This window comes from Gopherus flavomarginatus, chromosome 15 (genome assembly GCF_025201925.1).
Source record: "Gopherus flavomarginatus isolate rGopFla2 chromosome 15, rGopFla2.mat.asm, whole genome shotgun sequence".
Taxonomy (NCBI): domain Eukaryota; kingdom Metazoa; phylum Chordata; order Testudines; family Testudinidae; genus Gopherus; species Gopherus flavomarginatus.
In genome coordinates this window covers 25,854,296-25,877,679 of record NC_066631.1, presented here as the reverse complement: position 1 = coordinate 25,877,679, position 23,384 = coordinate 25,854,296, and the positions used below count along the sequence as shown (strand labels likewise).

The 23,384-nt window shown below is 42.8% G+C and overlaps 1 protein-coding gene across 13 annotated transcripts in view; it reads right to left on the bottom strand.

Annotated features, from left to right (window-relative positions):
- PITPNM2 (phosphatidylinositol transfer protein membrane associated 2) overlaps positions 1-23,384 on the bottom strand; it is a 195,296-nt gene that overhangs the window by 69,169 nt on the left and 102,743 nt on the right. The gene's annotated exons all lie outside the window — the stretch shown is intronic.

The following is a 23,384-nucleotide window of genomic DNA, read 5'->3' as shown; positions in this document are numbered from 1 at the left end:
GAGCACCCTCTGGCAGCTTCCATATCCAGGCTTATGTTGAGAACTCTCCCAAACCCTGGCAGCATTCATTTAATAAGAAAACCTAAATTCAGTGCCTGAAAGACAGAGAGACCCAAAATGTTTGTGCACTTCTAACACACATGCTGCAGTGGGCAGGATAATGCAGGGACTTTGGTATTTCAGAACACCTAACTCATTGTCTTTGTTTGTTTTTTAAACAGCACTGGGAAATTAACAAATTGGAATTAGTAGTCCAAATTGACTGTAAAAGATACTGCAATACTGACCCTTTCTTTCTGGCAGAAAAACAACATGAAAGGCAACATGGTTTAACAAAAAGTGATTAATAAGGTGCAGAAGATCAGAATCTGCGTTTGAGGACAAAACAACAAGCAAAGAAGAGCTATACACTTTCCAACCAAGTCTGGAAGCATTTTAAATCCTCCCCTCCCTCTGATAACAGACAAAAAAAAAATCTAAATATGAAAATGTTTTGGGTCTTGTCTTTTGTAAATTGTGATATGCAGTTTAGAGAAGCACATTTGTGAAAATAATCTATAGAGAGAGCACTGAGCTTGCTGTTAATTAAACACACATCCTCTTAAAACAAGTTACTGTCTTTCAGTGCTTATGTAAGCAGTGGCCAAGTCCTGTCCAAACATTTATGACAATAACATTAAATAATGTTGATGACCTAAACATTTTGTAATTTCACAACGTAGCAGGTCTAAGAAAAGGCAGCAACCCAGCAGGCATGGCAAATATGTTAGACAGAATAATAGCAGAGATTAGGGTGACCAGATGTCCCTATTTCATAGGGATAGTCCTGATATTTGGGGATTTTTCTTCTATAGACGCTTATTAACCCCCACCCCGTCCCCATTTTTCATACTTGCTGTCTGGTAACCTTAGTAGAGCATCTGGTCTGAAGAACTGATGAAAATTATGGTGCCCTAGAGTTTCATTACATGGCAGTAGTACATGGAAATGTGAACCAGCAGGGGAAACACGGATGACATATTTAGTGCAAATTCACACCATGTAAAACCCTGCGTTGGCTGCCTTGAGACCTACCACTAGAGATGATAAAGTCTCCAAGAACTCAGAATCAGATAACAGCTCCCTGCTCTGGGCTGAAACATGAAATAGCCTGAGTGAGCATCCTCAGTTCTCACTGAAATCAGGACCCAGGATCAAGCCTGTTATCTCACACAAACACTTGCATTGGATTTGGATGCTGAAATGGTGATGATTTATGTGGCCCGTTTTTATAACCATAGCTGATACCAAGATTGTGTGTGTGTGTGGGGGGGGAAATCTAGGCTTTATTCTTGATAAAAGCATGTAATACCATATACTTTATATCATGTCAGTAATCAAGTTAAGTCTGAGCACAGTAACTCCACTTTTGACTTTCTGCTATAAGTTTCTCATTTCCCTATAGTCTTTGAGAGAGCTATCCAATGGGCCAACCACTTTGGAGGCCCAACATCTGCATTTCTTACTCAGATGAGACTCCCATCGAATGGATCAGAAAGTTGTGCAGTAGTAAAGGCCTGTCTATAGATGCCCTGCACAGCAGGGCATTTTCTTTAATAAAATACCAACTGCCTACCATGTAGCAAGTTTGAGACAGGATGGAATCAAGCCCAGGTGTCATCATGGCAAAAGAGCTTTGCTTTCTCATATTGTATTTACTGTCTGTATAAACTGTATGAACTTCTGCAGGGCTTGAACTGGGGGAAAAAGCGGCTGTATTCTCCCAAGCTCCACCCACTAGGCAAGCCACAGTGACATGCCACTCAACAGCACATTGCACAGATATTCAAAATATGATCACGCAGGCTCTGCTGGGCTCCTCCCTTGCTGGGTTCAGAATCACCTTGGGCAGGCTGGATTAAGGCAAAGCAGGCACAACTGGCATGTACCAAGGGCCCCAGCTCCCAGGGCATTTAAAGAGAGTTATGTTTCTAGTCCTCATGCTTTCAGCTGCCGTTAGCTAGGATGGAAGCCACCTGGCCCCACACCCAACACCAGCACAGACTTGTCCCTCACTGCCTGGAAGGCTGGGTAAGGGGCTGGTTGACAGAGGGCTTGCAGGTGCCTTGCTGGGCTCTGAAATATTTGCTCCCGCTTGGTGGGTCTCAAATGTATCCAACCTCTGCTCCTTCCCTCTGACATGGTGGCTCCATGGCTCAGATAGGGGCAGGGTGTGCATGTGAATGGTGCTCCTCTCCCAAACACTAATCAATTAAATGAGACTCCACTCAAGAGTACACTGTGCAAATCTGTGATCCTCCTTCTCCTCCCTTACTTACATCAACAGCAATGAAATAGCTAACAATGGTGACATTTAAAATAGCATCACCAGACATCTGAGTTGCTAGCCCACTGAGGCGAATGGGACAGCCCACACTTCCCAGAGCTACTGTTTCAGGCTCTCTGCAGATACAGGCAGGAATCCATGTCTTGGTTGAACTGTGCTCGTGTTTTCAATATAGGTGAAGAAGAGCTCTCTGTGGCTCAAAAGCTTGTCTCTCACTAACAGAAGTTGGTCCCATAAATAGGGTGATCATATTTCTTAAAGTAAAAACAGGATAGCCCAGGGTTTGGCCAAGCTGCCCCCACCTCACCTCACCTCTCCCGCACACCTCCCCAAGCACAGGGCTCACCAGAGCTGCCCTCCCCATCTTGCCTGAGCCTCGTGCTGCTTGCAGCTGGGCTTGGGGCTGACTGCCTGAACACCTTGCTGGCCCTTCTTGATTTACTAGAGCCTAGAGTTTGCAGTGTGTTACCTGAAAATTCCCAGGATTATCAGTTTCCTAGGATTCTTCCCCAGCTACAATGAGGTGAGTGATCGTAAAAGGGTGCGTAAAGGGACGGCCAGGACAGAGCTGAAAAAGGGGGTCTGTCACGGCCAAAGTGGGACGTAGGGTCACCCTACTCATAAAAGATATGACCATACCCACCGTGTCTCTCTCAGGTTTTCAAGACTGTCTCCACCACTATTAGGGCTAGACACTCAGGCTATGGCTACACTACAGAGCGTGCAGCTGCGCCGCTGTAGCATTACTAGGGGAGATGCTGTAAGCTGAGGGGCGAGAGCTCTCCCATCAACTTAATTATTCCAGCCCCTGCAAGCAGCGGTTGCCATGTCAGCGGGCGAAACTTTTCCGCCAACAAAGCACTGACTCTTACCTTGCTGTAACTTAGGTAACTAAGGGGGGGCTGGTTTATTCACACCCCTAAGCGATGTAAGTTATACCCATGTAAGCTGTAACGTGTACAGAGCCTTAGCTTTCATGTAAAAAGCTACTATCTGCTATGCTTGATCAGCTCCTTGTAAAACAGGCCTCTCCCTCCTTATCAGACAAAATTAACAATTCCCTGGAAGTAATTTGCATGCCTTTCGCTGGAAATGTTTCTGCTGAGTATCCTAAGCATCTATAAATGTTGTGATTCAAAAACTGTTGATTCTCTGCCAGGAAGAAATCTCTTACTTTTGAGATTGCCCAGCGACCAGTTTCACTGGTCTTACTCCACCAAGCAACAAGTTGTGTACGGACAGTGGGACCAGATCCGTGCCTGGGGTCACTCTACAGTGACACCAGATGTGAAGTTAGCTCCAGGATGGTTTATAAACGCGTTACTGAGAAGCAGAGTCATTTTCTTACATTCAGAAACAGCTAATTAGTGATAGGCAGTTTGTCAAGAATGGGCCCAACATGAACAACAATCCCTCTCTGCTTCAGAGTCCAATGGTACCGCAATCATCACAATACACAGCCAAGATTCAAACTCTCTACTTTTTCTTTGCAATTAAGTTACTTTGTCACAATTGACTTGGCGTTACAAAAAATTGTCTGGTTTGTGTTGTATGGTTGGTACAATGGTGACCCTGTAATACTGTTTGGTTTTGTCATAGACAAATAGTTACATTAGCATCTGCACTGTTATTGCCTATGCTTCCCTGTACTTGCAATAGGAAATACCTATAAGCACAGTTGCCGATTTTCCAAAGCGTTGGGGTGCTCAACTCCTGGCTCTGCCCCAGGCCCCACCCCTTTCTCCCCCCCCTCACCCTGCCTCTTCCCACCCAGTTCCACCCCCTCCCCCGAGTGTGCCGCATCCTCACTCCTCTCCCCTCCCCACCCCCCAAGCTTCCTGCATGCCATGAAACAGCTGATTGTGGTGGGCAGGAGGAGGCGGCACTGATTGGTGGGGCCCACTGGCAGGCGGGAGGTTCTGAGGGGGTGGGGGGAAGCTGATAGGGGGCTGCTGGTGGGTGCACCCATCATTTTTTCCCCATGAGTGCTCCAGCCCCGGAGCACCATTAGAGTTGGCGCCTATGCCTATAAGACTGCCAACAATGAGGTAAAATCATTTAGTTCTTCAAGGCGACTGACTGGTTTTTAAGGGTGATGGGACAGGTGGCATTGGGCCATGGCACATCCTAGTCATGGGTGAAAGGGGATTCTCTCTTCTGCTGCATAGGTGCTCAGGGGAAGTTGTTGCCTGGAAAATGGGGAGAATGCCTTTAGGAAGGCTGGGTTCCACATCCAGCAGTCATCAGCCTGGATTGAGCCCAAGCAGGGGCACTTTCCACTGGTCTACTGGGTGACCTTGTCACTTCCCCTCTCTGTGCCTCAGTTTCCCTGTCTTTAAAATGGGGCTAATGATACTGACCTCCTTTGTAAAACGTTTGGAGATCTACTTATTCCGAAAAGCTAAGCATTGTTATGATACGAGAAAATTTCCAATTCCTTTTGTTTCCATGAACTCGTTCCGTTTTCTCCTTACAAACATTATCCCAGATGAAAAGACTCCTGCCGACTGTGACTGTGTGTTTTACATGGAGTCATTAAAAAGCTTATGAGTGACCACTGTAAATCTAGCTGGAAACTGTGCAACTGTGCACAGATCAGGATTTACTATTTCATAGGTCAACCTTGCTACCTCTGGCATAGGTGTGCAATGGAAACACTGCATGGAAGATGGTGGGCCATGAGGGGATGCAGACATGCTCTGCTCCCCCCGCCCTCCCTCATGTGATCCCCTTTATGGCACCATGGAGAAGGGTTGGTGGTAAACAAGAGGTATGGGCAGTGAATCCATGAGCTGCATAGATCCACCAGTCAAAATGCCTGGGTAGCGGGGCTTGTAGAGCACCACAGCCAACTACTATAGCCCAAAGTCTGGAGTGACTGTGGCTAATTCACACCCAGCTTTCAGCCACACCAGCCCTTCCACCTAACCTTTGTGGGTGGGCTTTGCAGCTGGATGAGAGTTTGGCCCTGCTTTGTGTAGTGCATATCTGCTCCTCTTGCGTGTAGGTTATTTGCACAAGCTATGTTGATATGCAGCAAGTACATTTTTCTATTAAATATAAATGAAAACTGAAGAGATGCTGCACTTTGCTCAATAAAATTAAAGCAAGGCCTGAACCACAGACCTGAGATCCGGAAATGAACTTTCAGGGGAGATTGGAGCCAGGATTCTGGGTTGGTCCAAAGGGTACTAAAAACTCAAAACATGAGTTACCGTGCACCATCCAGTCAGGCACAGTGAGAAGGACGGAACCATCACAAAAACAAAACAAACCCGTCACTGAATTCCTTTAGCAGTACACTGTGAAAAGCTCCTATGCTTTCCATTAGACTACAGGAAAAACCTACGTAACCAGAATGGTTTGGCAAGGACAGATCTGGTTAGACTGAGAACAGTGCAATTTCCTAACTCGATTATAAACCAGTCACTTTAGTCATGAGATGAATTCACTCATTGTTCAAGTAAAGGCATCAGTAACATGCTCTGACACAGCCGAGAAGATACCCTATACCCGTGCTCAATTTACAAGTTTACAAGTTATACTGCATCACTGGCTTTGATAACGAGAGAGCAACTTGCTTTTCAACTGTGTAGCCTTTTCATGTCTGTTGTGACTCCTTGCCATATTCTGAAGAGATGTTTATTATGTGGAACAGGTCGGTAAACAACAATTAAAAAATCATCATTGATTAGGAAAATGTTTGGCTTGAGCAGCATCTGGCAAGCCTTTGCTGCTGAATGTTAGGTTGCTGGGAGCTGCAGATGTGCAGGCATTTGAGGTTGGGGCTCTTTAGATACTAATTTAACAGGACTTGTATCCTTACAAACTTCAACCTTTTAATGATTAACTTTTGAGATTACTACCTGGAACTAACTGCTAACAACATTACATCTCATCTTTCCATACACATCTGGGGAAATGTCCCCAGCAAATTCAAATAGCAGCTAACAACCTTTAGATACTAGTTCATCTAAGCCATAATCACAGTAAACCCTCTTATATTATATTACAACAGGAAATCCAGTCATCCCTTTAGAACTCTCTCTCTTCTGCTGATGACACTCCATGTTCTGTACAGCCCCATCAATAGCTTTCCAGGACAGATGGTGACACAGAGCCCTTCCAGCTAAAGTAATAGCATTAAATTACTCGTAACAGGGAACCCAGAGAAGCAGATGCACCATGATTAGCAAGAACGCCAGTTACTTAAAGGCTTCTATTAAAATAAATCACTTGGCACAGCAGCACAAACATGGGACACAGCACATGACCTCACAACAACAATTATGGAATGAGTAATTCCAATGAATGTCATTTAAATATCGGGCTAAGGATTCAGATTAAGGATTAAGTACAGAATTAAGAGTTAGTATATTTAAATTAGAGGCTGTATCATGTCCTATAAAATGGAATGATAATATAGCTTTTATGTACAGCTTTTCATTTTCAAAACTGTTTGAACATTAACTAATCCACAACCCAATTATGAGGTCATCATCATCAAATGAGGAAACTGAGACACAGAGAAGTTAAGTGATTTGTCCAAGACCAAAGACAGTGTTAATGTCAGAGCCAGGATTAGAACTCAGAACTTCCTGAATATCAGAGTAATCCAAAACCTTGAAATTTAGATCCGAAATGGATAGGTTCTCATTGCAGCAATGTATATAGGCAGCAGACAGATATCACGACCCTATGACTGTAAGAGTCCAAGACCAAGAACATATGGAAAAAGCTACAAGCATTGACAATTAAAGTATAATCCACCTGTCCAAATTATTTTCTAGTTGTCAACATGTTCTGAAGGTGGGGGCTGCCTTTTTAGTTGACACTGTGAAATCAAATAATCAGAGCAATATGAATCATGGGGGGAGACTTGATTAGGTTGCCCTATTCTTAATGCTACAGTTTCCAGTGTCTATCATTGCTGTACTAACCAGCAGGCCAGTCTTGTTCACAATCTGATTTTGCAGTCCAGAGCTGGGGAGGTGGATAATGACATACAAGCAGGAGGAGATAGTGATGTGCCTTCACCGCAGTTGCTCAAAAACAGGCACTTCTCGTCACTCCTTGAAGGCAAATAAGGTCAAAGGCTCTCATGTCTTAGAAAGTGATTTATTCTGCTGATGAATTTCAGGATGGGCCTCTAGCCTCCGCTCCCAGAAGTTCAGAGAGTTTGATTAAAATCCTACCTGGACAGTCACAGGGATTGCTCTCCTGGGTCAGTGGAACAGGGTGGACACCCTCCCTTCACAGTCCACAGAGCACCCCTCTCCACCGAATACACCCTGTCCAGAGCAGGTCGCAAGGATGTACTGAGGACCAGCAGAGATTAGGTAGCTGGGATTGTGAGCCAGCAATGTATATCAGCTACTGATCTTCCCTGGGAAGGAGGCTGGAAGGCCACAGAGCCTGCAGAAGCAGGAGGCGGGGAGGGAGGGAGGCATTATTTTGCTTGCTGCCCTTAATGATTGTGAAAGACCCCCCAGCCTAAGGATACCAGACACAGGAATCCTCCTGGGGTTTTTCTGCTCCTTTTTTAAGGCCTAATAAATGCAGCCCTAATCCCAAGCAGTGGAGAAGTTTTGCAGGCAAACAACACTGAGTGTCCAGTGTCTGTAAGGCGAGGAAACCCAGGCCCACTACCGCATACTTACACCGAGAGCAGGAGAACAAATCCTGCCGACTAACTGGTAATTTCACTTTACCCTAATAAGTGCCTTTCAGGATAGGTAAATTCCAGCCTCATCATCAAGTTCTGCACTATCTAATATAACAAGTATTCAGCATAATCACAATCCTAATCACACTGAATCTCTTTATTTCTTTTCTTCTTTCCTTATCCCTCTTTCCTTAACACTCAAAATGCTTGACTCTCAGAGATGGGATTAGATGAGACACAGTCAGATCTCAGCCATTTTCAGTTCTTTTGATCTCTGCATAGCAGCCTAGATCTGGAGGTATAAATAATCATGCAGCTCTGTTGTCATTACATGACATAGCTTTGCTGTGTAACTAGGGATGCCAGTGGCATAATGGAATAGGAACCCTGTAAAATGAGGTTGGGTCACGCCCTCTCATTTGCATCTCTACAATACAACACTGCTTGGGGAGATTTGGAAAAATATAATTTTTTGAACTAGTGGCCCCTTCTTTAGAGGCTGGCAAATAACCTCCTTCTTATTCATACCAAAATGCTTTAGCTGGTAATCAGCATAAGATTTGTTGTGCTTTCAGAGCACATTCGAACCCAGGATCTCAAAGCACCCCACTTAAGGTATTAAGCCTCACAACATTTCTATAAGGTAGGCACACATTAATTAGTTCCATTTTACAGATGGGGAACTGAGGCACTGCAGGGTGAAGTGACTTGCTCAGGGTCACACAGGAAGTCTTTGGCAGGCCTGAAATAGAACTCTTATCTCCCAATGCCCAGAAGAACTTTACCAGCAGAACTTGCTTGTCCTTCACTTCCTCAAAGTGAATTTAAATGGACAGTGGGTAGAACTCGCTTGTTACACCAATTCCAGTCTTCTAGGATCATGCAGAGCTCATCTCGGTCTGCTTTAACATGGTTTGTGATATCAAAAAGACTTCCACAAAGATCTATTTTAGGTCATTCAATTTACATAACTAATTTGCTTAATGAAAGCTTCCAGCAATAGGTTGTGCATGCAGATGATTTTGCAATCTATACTCTGTAGATGTATACATTATTGTGTTTGCCATTTATATTTGAACGTGACTCATGAGAGATATTGATGATAGGATGATCCTATACAAATCAATCCTATTCATCATGCTTTGCTTTCAGGGTAAAAATGTACCACATTTTGACTCTAAAAACTGTAGATCCATAGTACAGTTTACAGTGAAACTAACAATGAAGAAACAGCTTTCTTAATCTTTGGATTCATTTGAGGGTTTTTTTGTTTTTGTTTTTACGTATAATTTGCTACTTCTCGCAAAGCTATTGTGCTGCAGAGAACAGTAAGAAAAGTGTAAGCTGCATACTAATAATAGGAGTCCAAGACATTGTTCTAGCTTTTTTAAATAAATTATGAAGTCTTAACTTGTTTACCATTGATTGTGGTTTACAGATGTAACCCTCAATCATATCTAAATAAATTAGACATTTATAACAGGCTGACATGGTTTTGTTTTACAATAAAGTTTCTTCATGCATTACTGTGACATTTATACAGACTTGCTTTTCATGGGAGATGAGGGGTTTTGGTTTGAACATGTGTAACGTACAATGCAAAGATTGACAGTATTATACTTGATAAAACCGAGGGTCCATATATAATGAAGACAGTCTGTTCTCTGAGAACAATAACCAAGGGGTTTCTGTAACTCCATAAGGTTTGTCTCCAGTTTGGTGACCGGAAGTTTTGATCCTCTGCTTCACTTTTACTGAAGTAACTGCTGGGATTTTTTTAAAATTCGGTGTGAATTTAACACTGGTAGAAGGTGCCAGAGCGACAGTCCTGGAGAATGAAGGCATCTATTTACCCACAGAACTGGGTAAGGCAGCACTGGGGCAAACTTCCCCAGACTGACCAGCCAACACACTCAATCCTAACCCTGGTAAGGCAGAGTGGGAATTTATACTGCATGGCCAATTCCATTTCTGATTTGTTGTTGTGATTAGGCTAGCAGGAAGGGTGCTAATTAGACTCCAGTGTGGAGTAGTGTGTATGTGTGTGTGAACACCTGTCCATTGGGAACTGCACTGAGATCAAATTCATCCTTCAGAGTCCACTCAACAACAAGATGGTAGCAACCACCAGTCACCAGTGGCTTAGCCAGCTCTGAAATATCCTATCACCAATCAGACACTGATTCCTTTCTGTTTAAAAGTACTGTCTGAGGGAAAACATCCCAATGGCCAGCCAAAAGGACAAAAAACATTCCTCACTGCCACTGTAACATGTGCGCCCTGGGATCCCCACAGAATCAAGCACAACCCCCACAGTAACATCATACTAATTTGATTATTAGCAGTTGAATGTCCTTAGACAATGGTGAATTCAGTGTCCCGAACACTTGCACAGTATTCCTCCTCTTCCCATCACTATCTACCATGATAAGTGAAAGCCATCTGCCCTCCGGCCATTCGCTGTCTCTTCCAGGCATGGAGCACTGTGCTTATGGTGGGGGCTGCTTGTGTGGAGAAGGGGACATTCTGCCAAAGGATGCTGCTGAATTTCACAGTGTCACAATCTCTCCTAATGTCACAATCACATGTAGTACAATCTCCCTGGAATCCAGAATGGTCTTTTCCTGAGCCTTGGCAGTATTGCCAATCCCGATTCCCGAGCGTGAGCCAGGCCCCCAACAAAGCATTATTAAAAATAATAGCAATAAAAACTTTAGGGTTCTTTTTGTTTGCCATTTGGTTACTGTGCTTTTAGAGTGCACTTAGCCCACATTTTCAAACTTTTCTCCAACAACCATAAAAGCTAGAAACCATCTATTTATAAATGAAATCTGAAATTCTCACATATTTTCATGATTCTAGGAGCTGGGGCTATAAGAAAAACACCAAATATTGCAAGACTCATGATAAAGTCACAACCTTTCTCTTAAGCGAATTAAACTTTGTGATGAGGTCAGTTTTTCACAACACTAAATAAGAGACCCTCCTTTCCAGGCCTTAATTGATCCTTGTTGCCCTCATCTGCACCTTCTCCAAAGGTAGAATGAATGTCAGGGTAGGAGGCATGGTCTAGTGGACAGACCACTGGATTGGAATAAATAGGTTCTATTCCTGGCTCCATCATCGGTTTGCTGTGTGACTTTGGGGAAGTTATTTCACTTCCCTGGGACACTGTTTCTTCTCCCACCCTTTGTCTATTTAGACTGTAAGCCCACTGGTGCAAGGACTATGTCTCCCTGTGTGTTTGAATAGTGCCTAGCACAATAGGGCCCCAATTTCAGTAGGGGCCACCCGATGCTACTGCATTCAAAAAGTAATCAGTGCTCAGACCAGCACACAATGCTCCAAACGGGCTCTGAAAGAACCTTGTAAAGAATGACCATTATCTTCCTTGACTTATAATTAATTCCCTGATGCATTCTAGGGCACTATCAGTCTTTCCTTCCCCTCCTGTGTTGCCAAGCATTGATTCCCTAAGTCTCAGAATATCACTCACTTCTAACCTTAGTCCCTTTTCCACCTATGTGTCTTAAATAGGTATCTATTCTGTACCATAATTTTGTATGGTCAGAGAGTGATAATAGTCCAAGTGAAAAACCATAGGGAACACAAAAGATTGCAGTCCACAAGAGACCAAATTTTAGTCTTACCGAACCTGACAATGTCCTTTTAATAATAATTTTTTTTTTAAAGAAACAAAAAATAAATGCCTCCACCCAAGCAAAAGAACAGCCAAGCAGGGCCAAAATTCTTTCTTGATCACTGAGGTCCTTTGAGTTCAATTTCAACCATTTATGGCTTCTTCCCTCCAGTGCTTGTGGAACGCCGAACCATCTGATGCTGGGACCTTTTCCACTACTCCTCCAACAGGCGAGTGCAGTAAACAAAGGAGACAGTTAAATACAGTTTATTGTAACTGTTTGCACCGCTACTTACCACAACACTGTGTGTAGCCACTGATGAAACAGGGAAGCGATGAACAATCTTATCTATGGTTTTACACAGCAGGTGTTGCCCAAACTCTGCAATACCAAGAGATGCATTGGAAAATTGCCATAGGGAGCAAAATGGCAATGCTTATTTTGCATCCCAATCAGGACTGATGTTTGAAATCAAACACAAGCCAGCCTCATGTTAGCTGGTCCTGGCATCTTCTGTGACCGTGGAATAAAAACTGTCCGAGTTCACTGAGGATGAACCCAGGCTGGCCAGGTTGGTCCTGACACTGCAGTGAGAGGTAAAGGATGTGGGTGAGCCTCCATTAAGGCTTTTTGGCTGCACTGTGTTGTACACCTGGCTTACAGACAGATAATCCCAGTCCTCGCTTTGCCTCCCATCATCTTCATTGTTTTATAGCACTGTTCTCTATTACAGATGGGCTGCACACATCACTACCGATGCTGCATGCTGATCTAGCAAAAGGAAGTGTTTGTGGTTTGAAATGAGGTCTCCTCTCTTTATAGCTTAAAAATTGCCTCTTCTCTCATCCTGGATGAGTGTTCAATATCCTTTTATAGCTGCTGCCTGGAAAGCTGGGTCAAGTAATAGGTAGCACAGTCACTCAGCCTAACTCATGCATCTGGGCCTATTGTGACCATGACATTTACACAGACTAGCATCCAGGCGCCACAAATAAATGGAACGATGACAGACACAAGGGTCTGGGCATAGTTGCTGGGAGCCATAATTAAATGGAAACCGAAGCCCACTGATACAGTTATTGGAAAAATATCTGAAGGTCTTGCAACTAATGCATAGTTTATTTTTAATACACTTTTCCAGGGTAGGGTTTGTCATTTCCCAACAACACGTACTGCGATTATATGCGCACCCATGGGTGTATCATTTTTATCCCCAGCTGTCTCCTGCTGTGGTATGAGTCAGCCCTGTGTTTTGTTAATTATTCCTTTTTGATCATTTGATCTGACATCTAATTCATTATGAGCAATCTGCTTTCACCACCAGCAATCTTCTGTCTGCTGGATACAGATACTATTAGTTCAGGCATCATTCACAGCTGGCAGTTAGTTAATGTCTGCAGGTTCCCCCGAAATCATGTAATTAAATAGGAGAACAAAATGTCATTTTGCCCTAAAAATATATCTGGGCAGGGAGGTAGGGGAATTATTTGTATGAAACAATATTAAACTAGGTTTTTAAAACAAGGCATCCAGTATTCCATCAAGGACCTGGAGTACCCAATGAAAATGTAAGTAAACTAATTAGGTTAATATTGGAGGGAAAAAAACCACCTCCAGAGTCAAAAGGGGTGGGGGAGATGCTAATAAGGCCACTCTTATCTCAGCCAAGGAGATAAACTTCTTGTGTGTTAGTGACAAGCCCATCTCTCAGTGAAGAGGAACCTTTCTGGAAGTAACTGAAATCAAAACCAAAATTGAAATTTTATCAGCACATAATGTGCTCTTATGACAAGATTAAAAACACAACATAAAGACCAAATTGCAATCTATATGAATAAGAAAGTTACATATACTGTAGTAAATGCATTACAATTGATTAAATGCTGTGGTATATAATAATTACTAAATGTTTATTTACTGGCTTCTCTATGGCACTCATCATCCTGGCAATCAATTACCTCTCAAACATTAGCAAATTTAGCCTCAACACGGGATGGGAATTACAATGGAGAATGTTCGGCATAGAAAATTCAAGAAATTTGAACACGGAGTCTGTGGCCAAAATGGGATTAAAACCCAGATCTTCCAAGTCCCACTCCAGTGCTTTAACCACAAAGCCATCCTTCCTCTAGCATACTACTGCTATGAGCTTATATAGGGCCTTCTGGTGAAGTAAGCAAGTCTAATTATTCCCATTTTGCAGGTGGGTAAGCAGAGGCTTAATGGATTTACCTAAGGTCACTTGACAAATCATTACTAAAGCTGGGACAGAGCACAGGAGAAGAGTGTCTCCCCATTACCTCACCCACCCTTAGGCAAAACCCTCCAACACAGGGAGGTTTATCAGTACCTGTGAGCCTGCTCTATTAGTTGTGCATTGATATTGTGCTCTGCACTGTATAAGACACACCTACAAAAATAATTCATGCACTGTGCAGCTTATGCTCGTTAGAAGTAATGTAGCTGGAGGTCAAATCACAATTAAAAACCTTTGCATTTTGTTATTTCTCCAAATACAGAGAGTGCCATGAATTACTGTGCACTTATAACTAGAGGTCCCTACGTTATAAATCAAATCCCATTACAATTTCCCATTTTCTCCAGTAATCACACTCATATCCTCTTAAGAGTTATGGACACCACCAGACCATGCTTTTGTGTGCATGCATCATGTTACAGTTACAGGCAACCTTAAGCTGCAGCATCTGTTTCCATGGCAATGGGACTGCATCAGCAATCCAGTGGGTTTAGTTTAGGCCATCTACACACAAATCATTATTAATATCAAACTGAGCTATGTCACCAGTATCCATGGTACCCACAGAGGAGGTCTCCGTGTCCCCTTTGTGCTGTAACATGCATTCTTCATGCATGACACGAAATGATTTTAATTCAATTAGTGCTGTGAAAAATAATATATTTAGAGGCAGCATTAACACATTCAGCAAAGGGAGGTTACTTTGAGTCACTCTAAGGAAGATCAGAACATGATGCTTGACAAGGGTATTTTGAGTTCTAGCCTGAGCACATTGTAAGTTACTCAGGAGCTGAAAACGTTCAATCACTGGGGGAGGGGGAAGTTACTGATAAGCCACTTGTTGAGTGTGTAAAGGCAAAACAGGCTGCTGTGATAAAGATCCCCCTTTTCTAGGTTTGATCACTCTCTGAGCAGCACACACTGCATTGTTCCATCTGAACATTCCCCCCCAGCCCCGGCACTCAGCCAAATGTCTCAACTATAAAGTCTGTACAAACACTGCTACTCTTCAGGCAAAACGATGAAGAAATCTAAGAATGCTCAGAGAAGGATGGCCGCAAAGTGAGAGAATTAAAAATATACAGATAGGATGAAACCTGGTAACATCACCATCAAAGGAATTGCTATTTTTCAGGCCTCTACAACAGATGGCCACATAGTACCGTGCTATTAATATGAAAACTCTCATAAGGACTGAGATTTTAACGGCCATTAAGATACAGGCCATTAGCACAGAGTTCACTATATCTATTCGTATATAAATCAAAACATCAGCCCAACAGCTCAGGACATGAGAGTTTGAAAGTGACCTTCGGAAGTCAACAAAATGCAGACCTTCATTACACAGGGTCTTATGATTAGGGGGCACAGGACTAGGGGTCAGTGCTCTTGGGATCTATTCCCAGGTTGGCCATAGACCTCCCAAAGTATCCTTGGACAATTCACTTAGCTGCCCAATCCCACATTTTCCCTCAACAGTAAAATGGGAGTGTGGGTATGCTGAAATAAACTACAGATCACATCGTGCATCTGCTGGAAAATATATGAAGGATTTAAACAGTCAAACCTATTAAAACCTTAAATTGCTCCCAAAATTCCAGATGTGTCCTGGACTGGAGCTTCAAGTAAATTGGTTTCTTACTATCAAGACTGTATTTAACATTTGGTTCCATTAAACCACCACAAGAGTTCACTTCCCTCTTGTTATGACATTGAAGGGGTTGTCTAGTGACCACTTACAGCTCTGTCCTGAGGAATGGTGTTCATGTACATCAGTGCAGGGGGGATAATTGGCGACAAAACGGACAACATCTGAACTAAGATGTAAGCTATGTGTTGCTAGTTTAAGAAAACAAAGTTAAATTTGGGTTTCTCATTCTGGCCCCTTCAGAGGCAAATTCAAAAGGATGAACCAAGCAAGAGCTTAAGCCAGAATGACCAAGACAGCACTCTCACTTCAGTGTGAAGTGTCACTCCTGCTTGGGCTTGTAAAAATATCCTGCCTTGCATCACTAGACCACAAGAACCTTCTCTCACTTGGTTTTCAGCATGAAATCTGATGAAGGCTGTAATGAGATATAGCCAGATAAAAGCAGCAGCAGCACACAACCTCCCTGATGGCGTACAACCTCCCTGTCCCCCGAAAAAGAGACTGTTACTGTAGAAGCTCCTGCAGCACGATGGGCAGATGAATACCTCTGTCGCCTGAGGCTTCAATACTCTTCGCTGCTTTCAAGACAAATGTTAAATGGCCAGGCTGAGAGCAGCAGGCCTTCACAAAAGAGTTCAGATGTAAGTGCAAGCCCAATTTGTACAAATACTATATGCACTACATTATTTAGAACAAGGACTGGCTATTAATGGAGCTCTTAGTACAACACATCATGATATTATGTGGGCAATCTGCTGTGCAAGTCTATAAATACTTAACAGCCTTAAAAGAAAACCATTCTTATACCTGTTCATAAATCACTCTGCAGTGCAAAGTCATACAACCACACTTTTGTTGGAGCTGGGCTGCCTGACGCACAGGAATGCAAAATGGAAATAACTTTATAATGAAGACACCTCAAACCTGCTTGCCCTACATGCTATATCTTTTAAACTGGCTGTTAACATTTCAGCTTCCATCTCCTGCTCAGTTTTTTAATTCTTTATGTCCTGCTTTTTCTTCTTCAAAGATCTGCACAACATTAACTGCTCCACAAAGCACCATCTGTGAGAAATACTACCTCTATTTTACAGATGGAGTAACTGAGGTAGGTAGATGAAGCACACTGCCCAAGGGCACTCAGTGCATCAGGGATGGGATGTGAAATCAAGAACTTCTGAATCTCAGTCTGACACTCAGACTACTCCCTTCTACTTTGCAAACCAAACACAACTAAAATTTTGCATTAAAATGAAAGCTTTTCTCCATAACTCCAATAGCTAGAAAGTTTCACTAAAAAAAAATTACTGACATTCTCACAAAACATGACTCCAGGAGCTGAGGCTTTAAGAAAGATATAAAACACTGTGAGACTCTCAATAAAATGCCAAGAGTTACATCCTAACCCCAGACTAACATCACATATTGTGTCCTGCTCTTAGTGCTATAACCAAACCAGTTAATTAATATAAAATCAACCCTGATCTTCATCCTTTTGGAGCAAGGGACACAAACTGGTACTGATACAATGACTGCAAATAACACTACTTCATGGTTGTGTAGCACTTTTCAAACACTGCATGCAGACAATATTGCTAAGTCTTGCAGCTCTATTGTCAGCCTTTCGATATTTGGTGTTTTTCCCCATTTCCTGGAGTTAAGTGATTATGTGAGACAATCAGCTTTCATTTTAAAATAGTATGTTTCTCACCCTTACAGCTGCACAGAGAATCTTGAAAACATGGCCTGAGTACACCCTAATGGCCCCCCAAAAAACTCAAAACAAAACAAAACAGAAGACTTTTAAAAACTGCATGATTTTGGGAGACCGACTCAGGATCTCTGAGCACTTCCAGTTGGCAATACTATGCAGATAGCAGGTTGAAAACGTGGATTTGGTTATGAGACCATTTTTTTTGCTCTGAGAAAGGGACCTGCATTATTTCTGCTGCTGCTGTTGTTGTATAATAGTACTGATAAGTGGCAACTGCCTTCAAAACAGAAACATGCAAATGACCATCCTCCAAATGGCAAGGTATGCAAAACAGATAACTGCATCTTAATCAGTGGTATAAAAAGAAAAAAAGATTCAGAGAAAAACAGATGACTTTTACAGTCACTGTCAGATCTTGGGTGCTTTAATCTGTGCCATGCTAGAGACAGATTTTGAAAGACAAGCCAACACTGGCATGGCATTGGAAGTCAGACAGATTACACAAACAGAAAAGGATCTGACTGACAGCATGAATATCAAGTGCTGGTTTGAGAAACAGGGTACATGGGGTAGCCCCGACAACTCAAAGATGTAGCATTAGTGAAATAAGCCATATTGATAACAAGGAAAGTGAGTTCTCCTGTAGACGAGATGCAATGTATGCACAGGTTTCACCCACACTGTCAGTGTTTCTCCCTGTTCTGAAGTGTCCAACATCCAGAGATGAAAGAGTAGCTCATTCTCCAAACCCATTCCGTATTTTACCTATCTCCTGAGGCCGTCAACAAAGAGGGCTGGCCAGTGCTAAATGCAGTGGAGATTTTGCTGAGCTGGACTCCTGTCCACTAGAAATCAGACAGAATGCTAGGAATTCATTGCACAAACACACACTTAACTTCTTCAAATCCATTTTCAAGAACCAACAAGACTCTACTTGGCAGTTGCAAGCATCTCAGAGAATAACCCCGCCCAGATGATGAAGACAGCCTAGAAAAAAAAAATGACAACTGAAGACTGACAGAATTCACAGTATATTTGGAGAAAGAAAAACAACAGAGTCAATACCAATCAAGCAGACAGGAGCAGCACAAATGAGATAAGATTCTCACCCTTGAAAGCACTGCCTGTTTTTCTGAGAAAACACAGCAAATTATAAAAGCAGCAAAGAGTTCTGTGGCACCTTATAGACTAACAGACGTTTTGGAGCATGAGCTTTTCGTGGGTGAATACCCACTTCGTCAGATGCATGTAGTGGAAATTTCCACGGGCAGGTATATATATGCAGGCAAGCTAGAGATAATGAGGTAGTTCAAACAGGGAGGATGAGGCCCTGTTCTAGCAGTTGAGGTGTGAAAACCAAGGGAAGAGAAACTGGTTCTGTAATTGGCAAGCCATTCACAGTCTTTGTTTAATCCTGAGCTGATGGTGTCAAATCTGCAGATGAACTGAAGCTCAGCAGTTTCTCTTTGAAGTCTGGTCCTGAAGTTTTTTTGCTGCAGGATGGCCACCTTAAGGTCTGCTATAGTGTGGCCAGGGAGGCTGAAGTGTTCTCCTGTATGCCTGTAGGAGATACCTGACAGCAAATTATAGACGTTGGAGGATCATTGCAAGTCAATGTGCAGAAGGGTCTGAGCAGAAGCCAAATTACGAATGAGCTAGCAAAAAGGAGCCTGCAGTGAGATGGAAAAAACATCAAGACACATCTGACTAGGGATTTCCTTCCATTAATCCAGCAGAAAGCCCATGAGCTCAGGTAAAGCTAAATGAATCCAACAGAACTAAAATAGAAAACAAGGTCTGAGGTTTTCATAACTTAAATTTCCAGGACTGACTGCAAGTCTTGTCCACATCATTCAAAAGGTGACACTGCAAAGACTTGCATCCACATAGGAAAAACTGTGATTGCCAAAGAATGAGCTCAAATGAAATAGCAGATAGAGTATGAGGCTAGGAGCTCTTAAATCCTATAACCATCTCAACTCTTTAGGGGCTTTGGACAAATCATTTCCTCATTCAGTGTCCCCATTTGCAAAGTAGGAATAATAATCCTTATTTATCAGTATTATCAGGGTATGCTCTGAGGAATATTGTCCACACAATGCTGTGAAACTGTGTAAAACTTTTCATTTTTGTTTAACTGGTGAGATGACCAACACTGCACTCCATGCCAGAGATAAATTCCTGCACTTACCCAGAAATCCCAAATAGAATTAAAGAATAAGCTGCATGTTCATGTGAGAAGGCCCTTCATTATTGTTAGGTATCAGGAATGGCTAACAAATTATAGTGGCTGTTGTCTCAACTAAAATAGCAAAATATACTGCATCACACTAGAAAGCGGTGGCCTGAATATTAAAGGCTGATGTCCCACTTCTGCTTTGGCTGAGCGGAGCTAAACTTGCTTCCTGACTAGCTTATTTAGTTCAGCCATAATCTTCTGTTTTCACTTAGTGGTTTGTTTGTTTGTTTGTTTGTTTGAAACAGTTTTAAACAGCCACAATCTTAGCTGAACTTCCTGGCCAAGATGCTAATATAGGGCCACTATTGGGCCCTTGGCCATGAGCAATGGTGGGGCTTCAGGCTACAGCTGCTTTTGTACTCTGGAGAGTTATGAGCTAATATTTCCAAACTCCTTTGAGACTCTTGTATGAAAGGGCTGATTCTAAGAGGAGATAAGACCCCGCAGAGTTCCTTGTGTTCTACAGAATGTGCCTAGGGATGGCAAACTCCAGAGAAAATGAAAAAGAGAATCAGAAAGAAAGGTCCACTTTGGGATTAGGAACAGGAGTCTCCATAACCACTGGGTAGAGTGAGACATTTCACAGAGACACTCAGAGATGGTAGTTCTACATTCCAGACTTTGGCTTTTGAAGAGTTCTCTTGGGCTGTATCCCTCCTTTGCCAGGACGGGAATGTGCACTTCCCCACGCTGGATTTCAGTTCCCCAAGCTCATCATGGCAACGTGTGCAAAGCTATTAGTCCTTGGTTACTAAGAGTAAACGCCACCGAAAGCACCTTCTCGTTTGCCAGCAGGAGGTAGTTTTGAATAAGCATGTATCACATTTCTGGTTTATTTAGCAGAGAGAAATGCTGGCAGCATACAAAATAAGTGCTTGATATTATAGGAGACACGTGAGTCTTCAATTTGAGGAGGCTTACACGCTAGTGCTGGAAGCTCCCTAGAAGCGGGGGGCCACCAGCACCTGGACCGAGGCGCTGCCCCCACTCCGTCTCCTCCCCCGAGGCTCACCCACTGCTTGCTCCTCTCCGTCTCTTGCCCCAAGTCTCGCCTGCTCACTCCTCTCCGTGGTGGAGAGGAGCGAGGGGTGGGTAGGAGCCACCTAGGGAAGAGACGGCATGAGGGTGAGGCCTCGGGGGAAGAGGGGGAGTGCGGCCACGGTCTGGGGACCAGTGCCTCCCCCTACTTCTAGGGAGCTCTGCTTCCAGCACTCCTCCAAAGGGAGATGACCCACGCCTCACCCGTGGTGCTTGCCCTCCTGCATGGCCAGTGTTTTCTGGTGAGGTTTAACCTCCCCAAGCCTCTTATATGTGCTGCTCATGCTTGATATCTGCTCCCCCCCGTCATCTTATGGTTGGTTGGTGCTGCAGTCAACCATTTATCATGGGGGGGGGGGGGAAATCACTGTTGTGATCTAATTTAAAAACATATGGAGCGTGTTGCAGAGAGATGATCTGGTCAAATCAAAGAACAATGTGAAATCAGTATGAAAATGACATGAATAAAATAATGGCTAGAAAACAGGTTTTGAGAATGATTTCAGTATTTTGCACTATTTTCTCAATTCCCTGATTTATGCACCAGAATAAAGGAGATTGTTGCAGAAAAGGAGATTATTGGTTAGGAGTCTAGACTAAACAGCTGGAATTTTTTCACATGGAGAGCAAATGAGAAAGAAATAAGACCATCATCAAGACAATGATGACAAGTAAAGATGAGAAGAAAGTTGTACATACAGCACAGGATTACCCTACCTGCCCTATTACAGATGCAACAAGACTTCCTGAACTGAACACAATGACAAGCATCATGCTAGAGATTCCCCATGGAAATACTTATATTTATAGAGAGTCTCAAATCTAACTGAGAAAAAAACAATTTGGTTCAGATCTTCTAGTCTGCAAGCAGGTCAAGGATCTATTAAGCTCATTGCTGTAATATAAAATTAACTTATTTATTGAAGAATCTAAGTGCTACTCCGTGTACTGAAACCACTGTCTCTGCAGAAAAGGATTCAGAAGCAGCAAAAGGAGATGCGAAGGGGAAAAATGACAAGCCTCTAAGAAACTGGCCATTAATTCACTTCAGTGTTTGGAACTTTAAACATCAGCAGGGAACCCAGAAAATGTGAGAGATGCAAGATACGAGTACAAAAGAGACAATTTATTGCTGCCTTGGGCAGCCAATAGCACAGAAAGAGCCAAGAACTAGGATGCCAAATCTCATCCTGTACGCTTTTATTGCTCCTATCCAGTGTACATCTACCACACATCATTCTAAGAGAAGCAGCAGCGGTAAGAACTTTTTGTTCTCTGCAGGAACTGATCCTGCTTGTAGCAAACTGAAGGGGAATCTTTCCAAGTTCCAACAGGAGCAGCTCCTTCAGAATGTAAAGCGTGGCCTCTCCGCACACTGTTTGAATAAGGAGGGAACAAAAGAAACTATGGAAATTCCTCTCTTTAAAAAAAAACCTGCAACTATTTTGGGCCTGACTTCACAAACCCTCACACAAGTAATGCCACGGGGTGAAAGTTTCAAAAGCACACAAGTGACTTCAGACCCTAACTACCACCCGATTTAGACACTTTTGAAAACTTTACCCATGGACTTCAATAGGCTACACTTGTGCACAAAGCTTTACTTTGCTCTTAAAAGACCTGATTTGCATTTGTTTAACTTCAAGCTAATGCATAATTCCACCCCTATTCAGGAAAGCCACAAATCATATGCTTAAAGTCAAGTATGTATTTAAGTCTCACTGAAGCCAAATAAACTCTTCATGAACAACATTTCCTATAAATTACCACATATTTCACTTTTGCAGTGCTGGAGATCTACCTCCTCTCTTAAGAACTAGTATGATTATCATTCTAGTGCAGCATCTACACAGTGCTCTGCATAACAAATGAAATTTAAAACTAGGCTTTGTGCTCTGACGGACACATTTTAATAAAAGGAAAGAAAAGAACAATCTCTTCTCAAGGAGAGATGCTCAATATCTTTTTGGAACATGGAAAAAAGTCTCCTTCTGCATCATTCTGTCCTAAAAATGGGCTTTACATTACTATATATTACATACAGAATCCCAGTTTGCTGCTGCCCCTGGAATATGCTCACCAACTAGATGCTATAACTCACAAAAACACTTCTCCTGTGGGCTACAGATTCCAAAGGAATGAAAGAAAAGAAAAAAAGTGATTCCTCGATAGCCAGACAAAAGGGTCTTATTAAAAAAATCACACTCTGAAAACATCTAGATAAGTCTTTTGTGCTCTTTCCTGCTCCTTCTGAGTTAACATTCCCTGATTTCTCTCTCAAAGGATAAAGCCGTGTTCTTTTACAGAGGCAGTTAATGTCATGGGGACCACGCCAATTCCCACTGAAGTGTGTGGGAGTCTTTCCATTGACTTCAAGGGCAGATGGAACAAGCCCTTACAGAACAAGATTAAAGAAAGGGGAATTTAACCCTAACATTTTATTCCAAGAGACTTTCAAAATATTTTGAGCTAAGAGAGGCATTTTCTCTCAGAAGTGCTTATGTTCATTCTTAGAGCTAGATTATGCCTTGGACGAACTGTACCTTCAAGTATGTGGGAGTAAGAAACCATCCCCCACCTTTATACCCTTCTGCAGGCTGGAACTTGGAGCTGGGCCACAGAGTTAAACACACTCACGTATTGCCCTGCTGGAATGCATAGGCAGAGAATGGCTGGAGCCTTAGCCTCACCCACCTTCCAACCCACCAGTCAGTACAGCTGGGCTGGTGCAGGGGAAACTGTAATTTGCTGATGGGGCACAATCCAGCAGCAAATTATGTCTGGCAAGGGGGCAGTAGGGGAGGGATATTGCTGGGATGGTGCATTTATGCACCACCTCTTGCCAAGCCAGTG